This window comes from Salvia hispanica, chromosome 4 (genome assembly GCF_029641045.1).
Source record: "Salvia hispanica isolate PSC_SH4W2 chromosome 4, Shi_PSC_v1, whole genome shotgun sequence".
In the NCBI taxonomy this organism is placed as follows: domain Eukaryota; kingdom Viridiplantae; phylum Streptophyta; class Magnoliopsida; order Lamiales; family Lamiaceae; genus Salvia; species Salvia hispanica.
In genome coordinates, this window is record NC_142695.1 from 40059693 (window position 1) to 40075998 (window position 16306).

At 34.1% G+C, this 16306-nt stretch overlaps 1 long non-coding RNA gene and 1 pseudogene across 2 annotated transcripts; both read right to left on the bottom strand.

Moving 5' to 3' along the window:
• Nucleotides 1-6625: 6625 nt before the first annotated feature.
• On the bottom strand, nt 6626-8711 carry LOC125197890 (uncharacterized). 2 transcript variants are annotated; one of them, XR_016128842.1, is made up of 3 exons: nt 8414-8711; nt 7156-7232; nt 6626-6842 (listed from the first exon to the last, which is right to left on the bottom strand). It is a non-coding gene; the product is annotated as an uncharacterized LOC125197890 (long non-coding RNA). The 2 variants fall into 2 exon arrangements; XR_016128843.1 differs by having other exon boundaries at nt 7156-7238.
• A 1563-nt stretch (nt 8712-10274) lies between these two features.
• On the bottom strand, nt 10275-10803 carry LOC125197247 (ethylene-responsive transcription factor ERF098 pseudogene; annotated as a pseudogene).
• Nucleotides 10804-16306: the final 5503 nt, after the last annotated feature.

Below are 16306 nucleotides of genomic sequence, written 5' to 3' on the forward strand. Positions count from 1 at the left end.
AAAAAAAGAAGGCGGCGGAAATAAGAACAATGGTTTCGAGAATAAGCTTTTTATTTCTTCTTCTCGATGTTTTGACTCTCTAATGAACTCTATTATATAGAGTTCGGACCCTGCTTGATTCGACTTACGATTCGGGAAAGAATCAAGAAGAAAACCCGAAAAGATTTAATAATAAAAATAAAAGATCTACCCTAGTGCAATCTTCGTAATAAAGGAAAGCAAATAAAAATACAATAAGGTCTTATTCTAGTGAGATATGAAATCTTTGAATTTAGCAGGTCTCGGTGCCTCTCTTCTTGGTCTGACCTTCTGGGCTTGGGCTGGTTCTTTCCTCCTTCCTTCTCGTCCCCTCGATGTTCTTCCCTCATGCACGTCTGCATGGCGCCCCTGGGTCGTTGGGTCCCTATCATTCACCAAGATACTCGCCGCAGTCTTTTCCTTTGCTACTTCACGAAGTACCTTATCACTGAGACATAGAACGATCGCACTATGTGCCTTCGCCTCAATTTCAGCTTTCTTGGCAATCGCCTTCTCATCAAGGACCTCCTTCCCCTTGTCGTCCTTATCTTCAACTGATAACGCCGACGCCAAGCCTTGCTGAATCAAAATCGCTCTCATCTTCATTCTCCATAGGGCAAAATCGTTCTTGCCCGTGAATTTTTCCGCCTCAAATCTAGAGGCCATCGTCTTCGTGGATCCGCTTCCAAAATGATAAATCAGAGTAAATCAATCACCTCTTGTTCCCACAGACGGCGCCAATTTGTTGTGATTGGAGCTGGCTTCGAACGTGAAACAAGATTAGAGAGAAGAATTGGAGTGCGAAGAATCGAGAGAGATTTCTTATTGATTGAATCGGAGCTCAAAGAGAGAGATTACAAATTGGGGAAATTCTGTTTTCAACTAACTAAACAAATTCTATTTTAAACCCCTAAAAGATCAACGGCTACTTGATCTAACGGCTCAGATTAAAACGTCAAACTAAGAGCTAATCCAACGGCTGCTGAAGACTCAGAAGCTTGATCGAGCTTCTTCCTTTTATTCCTCGCTTCACGGCTGAGCTATCAACATTACAAGTATAAATATGATATGTATTTAACCATGAAATAACTTTTGTAGCACTGTCCGGCCGAAACCCTTTCATTGTGTTTTGGATCAAAATAAACTTTTGTAGCATTGTCCGGCCGAAACCCTTACATTGTGTTTTGGATCAAAATAAACTTTTGTAGCACTGTTCCGATTTGGCTTGATACTGAATTTACATTGTGTTTTGGATCAAAATAAGTTATATGACCTTATAAATTAGATTTTCAAGTGTGTCGGGTTCCTGGCATGGACTGGCCTCAGACTGGGTCGACAAAAACGATACATGCTTGGACTCTAGCAACTCAATTTAAGAGGACTTCAATAAGGTATTTTTCATTAAAAGTTGGGCACGCAAATTTCAAGTCTAACTAGGCTGATCCTACTTTATTTTTGTAAGCCCACCCACCAACCAACCAGACCAAAACGAACTACTCCACTCGTTCCATAATAGTGGAGTCATTTTATTATTTTGGTATGTTATATAATAGTTGAGTCATTTATCTTTTTAGTAAAAGTCAACGTATTTATTTTTACTTACTTTACTCTCTCTTGCTTTATTCCCTCTTCATCTCTCTATCTTTTTTCATTTACTACTTTATTATTCGTTTAATTTACACATTTAACACAATTTTTCTTAAATCACATACCCAAAAGAAACAACTCCACTACCACGGAACAAAGAGAGTACTATTTTAACACAATACTCCCTCTGTCTGCCATAAGGAGTCCCGCTCACTTTTGCGCACTCGTTTTATAAAAATGATAATAAATAGTTAAAGTGGAGAAATAGTAAATTAAGAGAGAGAACTCTCTTTAGAAGAATCTTCTCAATATTATTATCACTTACTTTACTATTTTTTCATTTTTAACTATTTATTACTACCTCTGTCCCTGAAAATTTGATACAATTTACTATTTCGGTCCGTCCCTGAAAATTTGATACACTTCACTTTTACCATTTTTGGTAGTGGACCCCATATTCCACTAACTCATTCCTACTCATATGTTATTATAAAAAAAATACTTTAAAAGTAGGACCCACATCCCACCAACTTTTTCAATTCACTTTTCATTACATTTCTTAAAACCCGTGTCGGGTCAAAGTGTAGCAAATTTTAGGGGACGGAGGTAGTATCATTTTTATAAAACGAAGATGCAAAAGTGACCGGGATTCCTAATAGCGGACGGAGGGAGTAATAGCCTCCTAAAAAACAGGGGATTCAAAATAACAATATTTCAGCCGCAAGTTCATTTTTTAGGTGTCACGTCTCATTTCACCCATAAACGGTAAAAATTAGATCAGTCTCATTTTTAAAGCCAACTCAAAATTTTAAAATCTATCATTATTTTTAATTACATTAAATATTTATTGAAAGTTTCGTAAATTAAACTTCAATAGGTAATCTAATTTTCGCGAACAATTTTTTTCGAACTAACATGAACTATGGAAGTAAAATAGAAAACGAAAATTTTAGTGTAATTGAATCCATGTTCATTTTTAATAGATTACGTTTTAATAGATTACGTGATCTGACTTAATCAGTTATATCTCATAATGAGATTATTAAATTATAAATCAAATTGGAAGTTTACATAAGAGTGCACTTTTACATTTTTTTTCAATTAGTTAAAATGAATGAGATGGAAGGTTTCATCTAATTCTGCAAAATAATGTCACGTGAGAATAAATCCCTTGGGTGACAATCGACATGTTATTGTACTTTGCATTGCAATTCATTCTACAAGTATATAAATGTTTAACGTTTAATTAATAGTATGCATTTGGAGTGTTTTAATAATAAAGGAATCATAATATTTTTACCTTACAGTAAAAGCAACACGAATTATTCTATGTTAATATATATTGACGACAAGTAATATCGGTGGATGCAATATATACTTTACGCATTTGAAAATTCTATCCCATTTTTGACCAAATGAATAATGCACGATTCCTACGAGCATAACCATCTTGAGATCGACATCTTGAGCACTAATTTGCTTTGCTTTTCTCTAGATACTTTTGGTCTTGATCTTAACAGAAGATTCAGAATATCTAATATTCGACAAATCTGATCACGATGCATATATCTCTTTATGTGGATGTGAGTAATTCACCTTCACAATAATTTTTTTATCTAACAACTTTATAAAAAGGCTCTATTGCATATATTTAAGAATGTATTTACGAATATGCTGTTAGTTAAAATATTCTTTCAGTCTTTTACTCTTGCAGTTCTGGTCTTGCACTACTTTTTTATAATTTAGAGATTGCCCATGCTTTGAAAAAATGGAAAGTGAACCGCTTAACTTTGTTTTATATTTTTCTTTCTAATCGGATAAGTCAATATACATGGCAATTATATGATTCTTTAGGTCTCGCAGTGTGCAATAACAATGAGGTTCAGAATTCAAACACAAGATTGGGTTGATAAGGTATTATCATCTCGAAAATTCAGTACGAGTAAAAACCATATGTTTATATAATTGAAAGTTTCAGTATACCAATTTTCGATACGAGTAAAAACCATATGTTTATATAATTGAAAGTTTCAGTATACCAATTTTCGATATGACTAGTTTTACCATTATTCTTTTCAATATATGAAAAAATTACGATATACTGGATTTCGGTAACATATAAACACGGGAAACGTGCTAAGCAATCGTTACGAAAGAATTTCATACCGTTACCGTACCGAAAGTTTATGTATGGGCAATATCACTACCGTTACCGTATCGATAATTCGATATACCGAACTTTAGTACACTATACCATTATACCGTACAGTTTCGTATAACTTTATACCGAAAAAATTATAAATAAATTTATAAATTATTAATGGATATATATATGGTTTTAATCTAAAATATTAATCCATTCGTTCCATGTTAATAGAGTCATTTTTTTATTTTTGGGAAGTTCCAAGTTAATTGAGTCATTTCTATTTTTAGCAAAAAGTAATTCTCTCTTTTACTTGTCTCTTTATCTCTCTTACTTTATTCAATTTTACTTTATCATTATCCATTTAATACACTATTCTTAAACTCCATGTCGAAAAGAAATGCCTTTATTAATAAGAAACGGAGGGAGTAAATTATATTACTCTCTCTACCCACCATTTAAAGAACCATTTCCATTTTGCCTTTTTGAGTTGTCTACGATTTATAGAACCATTTACTTTATTCCACTTTTAGTATGTAGACCTACATTCTACCAACTTTTTGCACTCACAATCCAATATAAAACTAACACTTTAAATGAGTTTCACATTCCACTCACTTTCTCCCTTTACTTCTCTTCACAAAGTCAAACAATATCTTAAAACCCGTGTCGAGTCAAAAGACTATTTAAATGGTGGACATAGTATATTTTTATCGGTAAAATAGGTATATCGTTAATTTGATACGTATTGATTTCGATATATATTTCTGAGTTTTGGTATGCCGGTAATATCGGTACATACCATATTTTCGGTATACCACTGTAGCGGTATAAGAAAATTCATACCGTCCGTATCAAAAACTTATGGTACAGTATCGTACTGTACTGAAAAATACGGTATATTGAAAACTCAGAAGTTTTCGATAATTTTCAGTATAGTACGATCAGTACACTGTTCTTTGGGTATTTTTGCCCACGCCTACATTTGATGGTGCGAATCGGGCGAAGAAATCAAACACGGTCACATACACGTATTATTAGAAATATACGTATAGTAATATAGGGGAGTGTTATATTGTTAACTCAATGCTTAATTGCTAACTACAACTCAATAATAGCCATTAGATATTCAAATTAAAGTCCTAGATCATCAACCACGAAATGTCAATACGATGAACAAAAAGGTCAATAAGCTATAGGATTAATTCCAATAAAAATCAATAGGGGTATTAATGTCAAGTTAGTTATAACTAACTTTTAAAACAAATCTCAAAACTTTAAATTCATATAACATATATCAAGTTAAAGATAATTTTATAAGGATTCCAACGATATACTACATGCATATGTTCCGACGTCAAAATTTGAAAAAAAATTGAATATTTTTTTTTGAATTTTCGTATTTTTGACGAACAGATTTATGTCAATACATCTTACATAATATGTCAATATTATGCTTGTAAAATGTCAATATGAAATTGTTTTGACATTATTATGTCTTCGTGTTGATATATTTCATACACTGTATTGACATTGTATTTCTAAACCCTAAATTTGATAGTTGTTATTATCTTTTTAATATTAAAAAATAAAAAACGAAATTACACATGACAAATTGTAGACCACAAGATTTCTAAAATCGTATGGTCTTAAATTAGTTGTAGTTAGCAACTAAGAGATAAGTTAGCAATTAATCACTACCCGGTAATATAAATGGTGATGGGTGTCCGGTGCGTCTTAGTTCTTGTTTACAGAATGTTGCATCTACAAAAAGGTGCCTATTTCAGTCCTTGCAGTTTTTTCTGGGTTAATGTTAAATCAGGCTATACTATAGTCAAGTAAATACATAAATAAATACATCAAGTTCTTAAGGAAATTTAAAAATTAGGTGAATTAATTCAAATATGAAATGTCCCGAATATTTTGCCAATTTTGACCCGTTTTGTTATTAAATCAAATAGATAAATACGCCAAGTTCTTATCAAACTAATTATTAACAGGTGAATTAAGTAAAATAAATTCACCGATTTTGACCCGTTTTGCTTGTGCCAAATATCGCCAATTTTGACCCGTTTTGTCACAGCAACACAACTTAATTTTTAAAGTGCGAAATTAAATACAAAATTAAAACGTCCATAAAAATTTATAAACCCTTTTCAAAAACATTAAGAAGCCTATAGCAATGATGTAAAGCTTCATCTTTTCTATGAGTGAACTTATAAAACATAAATGACTCATTCCCTTTTGATTTCTCCCAACTCTAATAATCCATAAAAATAAAAATACATTTATCTCTATATTTATTGGATAGTAATAAAATACAAACTTGTACAAACTTCAAACTATGATCTGGACCGTTAGAAAATGTCAACAGGTGACAAAATAATAGCAACAAAAAATGTCAACACAGCATCAACAGTTGATACTGTGTTGACATTTGTTGTTGCTACTATTTTGTCATTTGTTGATATTTTCTAATGGTTCAGATCATAGTTTGGAATTTGTACAATATTTAGAGTTTGCATTTGATCAGATTCCATATTTATATATCTTCTCTTACATTATTTGCTCTTCACTTCTCAAATGAGACTAATTTTTTTTTAGTGAATGCATGCTGCCCATTTGTGTAACGCCCCGAACTCTTTAAAACGGGTGACGCTACCAATTTACTAAAATACGAATTTCTTCTATTTTGAAAATTCAGATATTTAAATGGAAATAAGAAAAACGGAAACGATTTTATAAACTTAAAAGAAAAACATCATAGACATTATTTTTTTTTATAAAAAAAACAATTTGAAGAACACTAATAAGAATATTTTTCCCAACATCAGAAATATGTGTGTATAGGTATCTATGCCAAAATGTATCACTATGTTAAAAAATATAGATGCTTCATCCAGCAACCAAAATAAAATATCCCGCTTAATCGGATTGAAACCTACATCATTCAAAATATAATAGCATAAAAGTTATCAAGTTTACTCTCCAACCAATTCACTTTTACCCAAATACCAAAGGGTCTACTAGTCAAACATAGCGGCTGGGAGACCGTGGACCACGTTGACTGCTGCCCCATCACCGACTCCTTAACCTGAAAAACATTAAATAACGGGGTGTGAGTATGCAAGCACACTCAGTGGGGAATACGCTGCAAGTAGTTATAACCAATTGTGTAATGAATCATAACATAATGAACCATCTCAACTTTGCTGACATCTATATGAGACTAGTCTCGGTCCCTCGTGGACCTGACCCCTCGTGGGCTATTGGTGGGCTGTCAGCGACCCATATGATCCCTCATGGATCTGACCCCTCGTGGGCCCATAAGCTCATACGAATGACGCACGACACAACAATGATTATAACCATGTAACCACTACGCTTACAGATAAAGTAAACCCCACCTCGAAAGCTGAAATTCAAAATAACCTCCTCAAGCTTGGTTTAGGTTGTCCATCCTCGAGCCTTGGATGCGCCACCCCTAGCACTTAAGCATTTTAACTTAGTCTTTAAACTCTCAAACTTAAACTTGACAAATTAAACTCATTTTAAACTTGGAACAACTTAATCTTCTATTTTAAAACACATAACCAAACAAGCATAGCAAAATAACTTCCAAATAAAACAACAAAGAATCATAATCCACTTTTAAGCAATTCTTTTATCCAACATAAAATTAACATAAGCTTTAACACCTATACAATTTCATTCAACTCACAACACACTCCATTTTAATCAACTACAACAACAAATCCAAACAAACCATCAAGTATAAAAGCTGTCAAACTACTCATACGATCAACTGAAATAATTCACAAAACAATACAAAACGGTATTAGACAATTCCAAGAAAAATCACACATCCTCCCTACATCATTATTTAAAGCATATCTCAAGTTCATAATCATCTCACACCAATAGGTTACTCAAATAAAATCAACAAGAGCACTTTCACTACTACTATTCACAGCAGAAAGCACTAACTTTGGAAAATCATTCCGCTCGACTCATAAGTCGAAAACCAACGAAACCAAAAGCAAAAGAAACATATGAAAGTCAGGTTTATGAGGATTAATTTTGAGCTTGAAATTCCTTTTCGTTTAGGATATATGATTACTTTTCAAGAACCTGCCAGAAACAGGGCAGTCCTTTTAGAAAAATCATAATAAATCGATTTGAACTTGGTTTAAGCTGAATTTTGTGACAATGCAGAAGACATCTAAGGATAACTTCTGGTAAAATATGAGCCGAAAATGAATTCATTTGGTCTGTCAAATAAACCCCGAAACCCACTGTTTAAACAGTGTACTCATTGGCTATCAAAGACATTGCTCCAAAGTTAATTTTCTTGATTCTAAAATAAAAGTATAGTTTCAAAAGCATCAACACAAATCAAAATCAAGCATCCCTTTGCATCTAGGGTTTCAATAATCCTACTAACTAAATGAAAATTGATTCAAACCATCACCTCATACAACTTCATCCCCAACTACCAAGTAAAAGAAACTAAAACAATCAACATAACTAAAATCCCCAATTCTAGACAAAACATAAAAATTCTCACTTTTAGACATTGACAACTAAAAAGCATAAAGCTTGAAATCAAAACCACAAACATCAACTTAGGAAGTGAGATAATCCAAAGAGGAATTCAATTTCTACCTTAATTCGCAAGAAACTTGAGTTTGGGGAAACAAAGCTTCAACCTTGAAATCCATTAATGGAGGTTAGAGAAGATGGAGAGGGAGAGGCTGCGGGCAAGGAGGGGAGGGCCGATTGCCGGCGGCCACGGCAATACCGGCGGGTGGCAGCCGGTGATTTCCGGTGGCTGCAATTCCATCAAGCCGGAGGAGAGTGATGGGTGCAAGTGTTTAGCCGTGGGTAAAATGATGTTCGGTGTGTTTGATGTCTAGTGTGTATTAGGGTGTAGTGTGTGTGTTCTTAAATTATGGTGTGTCGTGTAGAGTGTTCTAGATTAGTGTCGATTTTTATTTTTATCAATTCCTTTTTCTGTTTTCTTTTTTTTTTATTGTAACTATCAAATGGACATAAAAATCAACACAATTAATTTTATTGTTCAAACATGTAGAAATTTTAAAATCTCAGTCACTCTATTAAGTGCAAAACTAACACACAAAAAGAGCACAAAATGAAATATGAATGATATTAACCAAATTCTCTATATTCTAATTTCAAAATTTCAAGTCTCTAAAACCACTAATTTCACCCAATAAATCAAACACGAACACTTAAACCTTATTTATTTTGCTAAGGCGCATCTTCGGTCAAGTAGGACAACCTGTAAAACATTTGGAAAATCAAACTCATTAGTTCAAAATGTTTATACCAAAAATCAATTGACAGTTAAAATAATCCCAAAAAAATACTTTTGAATATACCCAAAACATATAATAGCTTCTTTTATAAATTAAAAAGATGCGGGGTATTACAATTTGAATTGTTGATTTATAGCTACGATTCATATTAGCTACTAAGTACTGTAGTATTTATGCAGAGTTGTTGATTAATGTTCTTACGCTATAGTTATATACAACGAGTAACAATATGGGTGGTGAATTAGTAATTATATTCTTTTGCTATAATACACAATTCTGTTGATCCTCAGGTTGTAAATTAGTGTTTTTTTCATAAATTTTCTATTCTTAGTGTTTGGCCATAATTTGTTCTCAAATTACTCTTAATTGTTACTCCTAGGAGTATTAATTTTTATATGACTCACAATTCCAAATATTATCAATTGTGAATTTATCGATATTTTTGTTCAAATACATTCAGTTGTAGATGAGTTGCGCAATTACAATAGTTGTCAAATTAAGACCGTTAACAAAATAAACAAAAACAAATCACAGCAACTCATTGTTGTTTATCAAAATAAATAAGACCAACACCTCTGATGCGCGCATCTTCTCAATAAATAATCTTATTCTTCTTAAATCACAATCGTGCTTTTGATTTCACTCTCGTCTCCTTTGCAAAACTTACCCTGATCACCATCACACGAGGCTGAATTTGAAACTCTCTTTTCCCTGCGACGGTTTTGTGTTGACAAAGAAATGATTGAGAGTGAAAATTTTAGCATATACTATAAGCTTGAAAAAACTAGGGATATAATTATGCAATTTCTTGCAAATTGCAATAGTTAGGTTTTGTTTTTTTTTTACTTTTACTAAATCAATTTGAATAGTTTTTTTTTTTTTTTTTTTTTTTACTTTCTGTTTTTGAGATAGTAATAAGTGAATAAGTAAACCATACAAAAGCCGAGCATCCAGTGTAACGAAATGAGATAACATTACTCTTACAATAGAGAATCTAACTGTATCTATACTGTGGGAACTTTCTTGGTTTGAATAAGCATTCACTTTCTCAGTCAAAAAAAGTCAAAAGAACATATGCAGATTCGCATACTTTCACTCACCACGCCTTCCATTTTGTATTGAAAAGTTTTACTTCAATACAGAATCTAAAAGCAATATAATAAAAGCTTTTTTACTTCATGAGTATAGTACTAGTATTTATATATATCGTTGAACTTAAATAACACGATCGATGGTGATCTAGTCGTTCACATACAAGAGTAACAACCAATTAAAACAGATGTAGATTAGATTCAGTGGCGACAATCATCAATTCTTCTTCTTCTTCTTGTCGGACGATTCAAGAAGCTCCTCCAACAAACTATCATCATAGTACTCCAGTTCAATCTTGTCGTGTGAGGAATTACGACGCGAAGAAAGAGTAAAATTAGGGTTATAAGGCGGAATAACAAGTTGAGAGTAATACTCATTGGGGAAATTCAAGATCGCCAGATGCCCTCTGAATTTAAACGCTGATTTATCATAGGCCCTCGCGGCCTCCTCCGCGGTGTCAAATGTCCCCAGCCACAGCCGCGCTCCCTGGCGAGTCGGGTCGCGAATCTCAGCTGCAAACTTCCCCCACGGCCGCCGCCTCACGCCGCGGTATTTAACTTCCTCCTTCTCTTGCATGGCTTTGCCTGATGAACTCGAACCACCTTCCATCTCCAACTATTTTGTTTATCCTTTTGTGGAGTTGAGATTGTTTTTTCTGCTAATATGATTGTTGGTATATATAGAAGGTTGATGACGATTGTGATCACCTTAGATATGATATGCTTAAATGACAAATATGAAAATAGTTGTTGTCTATTGTGAAATCGCTAGAAATATGGTTCAAAGATGTGAGAGATAAAAATGATTCTAGGGGAAACTGTTGGTCTTTGGTAAGCAACAGGTCCATACAGTGTCCAAATTAAAATAATTTTTGGGGAACATGGATATTCTATGTCAAACACACTCGGTCCTAAATAATGGTTTATTTTATAAGTAATTTGTAATGTTTCACAATTATTATACTTTATAGCATACAACTCTCTTAAAAAATCATCATTGAAATATCAATAGTGCATATCTTCTTTCAGTGTAGAATCTCTCTCTCCAGTTATGTATAGTACTCCATCTGTACCAAAAGAATAAACTTTTTGAGTTCGGCGCGAGTTTTAATACAAAATTGATAAGTAAAAGAGAGATAGAGATAAAAGGTAAATAAAATATTATTAGTGGAGAATGGATCTCACCTCATTAAAGAGATACTCCCTCCATCCCCGATTAGGAGTAGCACTTTGACCGAGCACGAGTTTTAAGAAATGTAAAGAAAAGTTGGTTGAAAAGTTAGTGGAATGTGGGACCCATTTTTTTATATTAGTTTTATAATAAAATGTGAGTGAAGTGAGTTAGTGGAATGTAGAACCTACTTACCATTTATGATAAAAATGAAGTGCTACTCTTAATCGGGGACGGACCGAAATGGAAAAGTGTTACTCTTATTCGGGGACGGAGGGAGTAATAATTTCCAAAATTAGAAAGTATATATTCTTATGCGACGGACTAAAAAAGAAAAGAATGCGTATTCTTGTGGAACGGATGGAGTACTACTATATAATATGCTATTGTCATACTAATAAAATGTGTTATAAATATACTACTACTATATTTATAACCATAGATGTACTTAGGTGGGGTCGGGCAGGGTTGACCGACCCCCTCGTTGGCCCATTAGTAAAAAATGGTCTAGAAACTCCATTAATTGGCCTCCAATCTTACAACAAATCTGCTTTTGCCACAACCCTTATTTTACTACCGTGCGATTTCAAGGTCTCATTATATTATATGATCAGAATATACATGGTTCAAATAGCTATTGAATCATCTTTCACAAAATTTGTGCAACTTTTTGCACTTACCTTACTACTGTTTTCCATCTTTATCCTTAGAATGAATTGCCTTAAAAGTCCCTAACTTTTCGGATTGTGACACTGCAGGTCCCTAACTTTTCGGGTCGTTTCAGTTATTTAAACAATTCTACTATCATTCAAATGGAGACTCATATTGAATCTATATTAACTTCATATTCGTTTTCAATAAGATATGTTATATGGAGACAAATAGTATAATTTTAAATGTAAGAAAATAGAACTCATTGCTAGTTTAAGCTGGGAGTTTCAGTAATTTATTGCCCAGACTTCTTTTATATTTCTACATACCTTTTTCTTTAAAAAGATAATGTTCTTAGTGAGAGCTTTTAAACAAGACGGAAAATCACATAGAGGTAGGAGTGACAACTTCAAAAAAGAGAAAATACGCCTCCTCAATTACGAAGTTCGTTTCTTGGATTCGTTAATTACGAAGTTCGTTTCTTGGATTTGTTAATGATACAACCCCGGAAAATTTTCTACACATTTTCAGAGGATCAAGACGTTTTTACGTCTTTAATTTCATCTAATGTGTGTATCATTCTAAAAGTGATCCCACGAGTTCACTGTATGCCTTTTTCTATAATGGTACGTATGCATTTCTGTGTTTAACATAAGAAAGGAATTTGTAAATGTTTTTTGAATGAATATATTTAAAGGACTTCATAAGTGTGTGGGTCAACTCGGGATTTTAGGGAATTTTAAAGGGTAAAAATATGAGTGTGTGGAAGTAGTGGAATGATGTACTACCAAAAATAGAAATTGGTAGTATATATTAGTGGATTGAAGTATATTTTTTTTCAATAAGTAATATGCAGTTTTTGTAATTTAATGATATAATTTCTGTGTTCAGTAATATGCATTATGCGTCAAGAATACATTTTTACCGCTCTAACATTAAAATCTCTTTTAATACTTAAATTAAAAAAATGTACAATATTATTAATGCCTTGTCATCACCTTATTAATTCGAAAAACGAAAGATTGATGACACATGGAGTGTTATATTGCGAACTCAATACCTAATTGTTAACTACAATTAAATGATAGCCGTTAGATATTTAAATCAATGGCCTAGATCATCAGCCTAAAAATGTCAATACGGATATTAAGATCATGAATTTACAGCAAATTAGTTGTAACTAACTTTTGAAAAATATCACATAATTTTAAAACATATATAACTTAGCCATAATCGGGATTCATTTTACCATTATTTATGCTAATGTTTATCATTAAATAATCTGTTAATAGTTTATTGTATATTTGTATAATGAGATGAAATGACCATTCGAAAGTGTAATGCTTGGAAAAGGAAATATTATATCCTCAAAAGATAAGATAAGAAAAATGCTGTCTTGTTGATCTATATTCCGCAAAATCATTGTAATTTCAATCTAGAATCACATAATAATCTGAACTTACCGTCGATTTTCGTGGTCAATAACTTTTTGTTGATTCAATAGAAAAACTACGTAAATTATTCTTATATAAACTAAATTAATAATACAATAAATTAATAGAAAAAGTAGATCAACTTAACACTACAATAAAGCAGAGTTTACCGACTTTATTCTTTGTTAATTACCAATACATCTCCGATGGAATACTGCTAGCGAACACGTAACATCCCCGACGGACTTTCTAACTGACCGACAAAAATGTCATTTTTGTTCATAAATTACCATCCCTAGATAAGTTATCACCCCTATCAAACATGGCCTAAAATTGACTGATTGCGGACAGAAACAAACCGTGGGCATAAAAGAACTTACCCAAGTCGGATGGGAGGGGTTGATTGCCCCTGGGACATCTAGAACCCGGAAATAGAGGGGGTGATTCAAATATCTTGATGGTTTCGAATATCATGGTGGTCTCAGCTATCAAGATAATAAAGTGTAGTAAGAGAGAAGAAAAGTTGTTGCTACAGTAGGACAATCCAAAAATAATATGACTCAGCTACAAACGTACGGAAGAAGTATCATTTATTGTGTTTTTTATAAATTTTATTATGTAATGATAAAATATTTCAAATAATAATATTACTATCAAATAATAATATAAATAAATAAATAATGATATGGTTGAGTGGTTATTGATAAATTAATAAAAAATAGATGATTGAATTGAATGAATAATGTATTGGAGATAGAAATTAATTGAATATTAAAAAGTGACTGATTGAATTGGAAGGTGTGGTTACTAATAAATATAGTCTAAATTGTATTGGGTTATAAAAATTTATGCCTTAGGATAACATTAGACTAACCAGTGGCTATTTTGCATAGTTTAATCATACCAAAACGAAAAAGCAAAAACTTCAGCATTTTCATAATTTTTAAAATTTATAGCATGTATAGTCTAATTTAGCACTATATCTATAACTTTTTGTGTTAGAACAGTATACTTTTGTTTGGACCACTATCATACAACTATAACTAATTTTCGAAATTAACTCAATATACTTATTGGCTTTTTAACGTTTTGTGCTAAAGTAATACTGGTTGTTTGGACCACTATCTTACAGCTATATAAAACTAGTTTTAGAAAATATGAACTTAAATATACCTGTTGGCTAAATATATACTCCCTCCGTCCCGGAGTATTAGAGCATCCACAGCGGTGTCTCTTATCCGTCTCATCTCTTCACTATTCATGGGCCCCACTGTACTTTTCACTCCATCTCTTAACTCAAAGATAGCACCCACATCAATTCTTAATCATCTCATCTCTTAACTATTCATTCAATTTCATTTTTCATTTTTATTTTCAACAAATCCAATTAATAAAAAACACACTTCATTAAATAAAATAAAATTACAATTTAAAATCCTAAAAATAAAAAAAAAATACATAATTAAAATCCTAAAAAAATAAAAACAGACATAATTAAAATCCTAAAAAAATAAAAACACACGTAATTTAAAATACTAGAAATTAAAAACACTTAAAAAACTACTCCGCCGGCGAATCATCCCCCGAAGCCGGTGGCAGTGCACCCGGCTGAAGACCAAGTTGCCTTGCCATCGCCTGCATTCCGAGAACATGATGTTCGTATTGGGTAGGCGTCATCTTGGAAGTGTCAGCCATCGTGGAGAGCATGTATACGGACCACAGGGAAGTGTTCGAGCCCATGCCCGCGCCCGCGCCCGCCTGGCTCGATTCGCCCCGGCTCTTCCCCTTCCCCTTCCCTCTCCCTCTAGCTGCCTTCGCCACCTTGGTCCCTTGCGGCCGACGTCGTGAACCGGAGGAGAAGCCACCGGCTTCAGTGGGCGTGTCCCCAACCTCATGTGAGGCGTTTCCTGATCCGCCACCCTCACTAGACGAATAGCCACCCCCCGTGTGCTTCGTACGTTTCGAGCTCGAGGACTGGACACCGCCAGCCCACCGATCTTCGTTTCTGACCAGCTGCCAAACATCGATATGTTTGAAATCTTTTTTGACGTCGTCTCTAAAGACGCGCATCGCCGCTCGCAGAATGTCGGCTTCGCTGGCTCCGCTTTGGTAATGCTTCGCTTCACCCCTGTAGACCGCGCAAAACTTTTTGACATCTCTGTCAACCTGGTCCCAATGAGCGCGGAGCATCTTCACGGTGCAGGGGCGACTCCCCCTCGGCTTTGAATCTGTGTTGTAAAGCTCGGTGACCTTCTGCCAAAAGCACAATTTGTTTTGTTGATTCCCGGCGATGGGATCGTACGAGACGGTGAGCCAAGAGCTGTATAGAGCCATCATCTCCTTGGAGCTGTATGGATGACGGCCTAGATCCTCATCCACCTCCTCCTCCACCGGGGTCTCTTCGTCCTCGGTATCACGGCTGGCGGAGCCTCTACCGCTGCTAAACGGAACCTATTCCGGAATGTGTTCTTCCTGAAAATTCTCCCTAATTTGGGACAATCCCTGCGTTGACCTCGGAAGGGGGGAGGGACGATAGTATGCATCCAGATCGAAATGTGGAGCTTGGTACGGCGCCGGCGTCGTCGAGCCTTCGGTGCCCGGTGTTGACGAACGAGCCAGCGAGTTGTACATGCCCCCCAGTCGCCAAACGCGTTTAAATCGAAGCCGCCGGAGCCGCTGGAGTTTCCATCACCGGACATTTTTAAAGAAATTGGAGAGGGAAAGAGAAGTGAATTGAGAGAAGAATAGATGTGGTGTTTGTAGTGTTTGTGTGTGGAATGGAGAATGAAAGAGAGTAGTGTGTATTTTATAGAATAAGAAAAAAGAAACAAAAAAAAAATTATTACCGTTGAAAAAAACGGTAATATTACCGT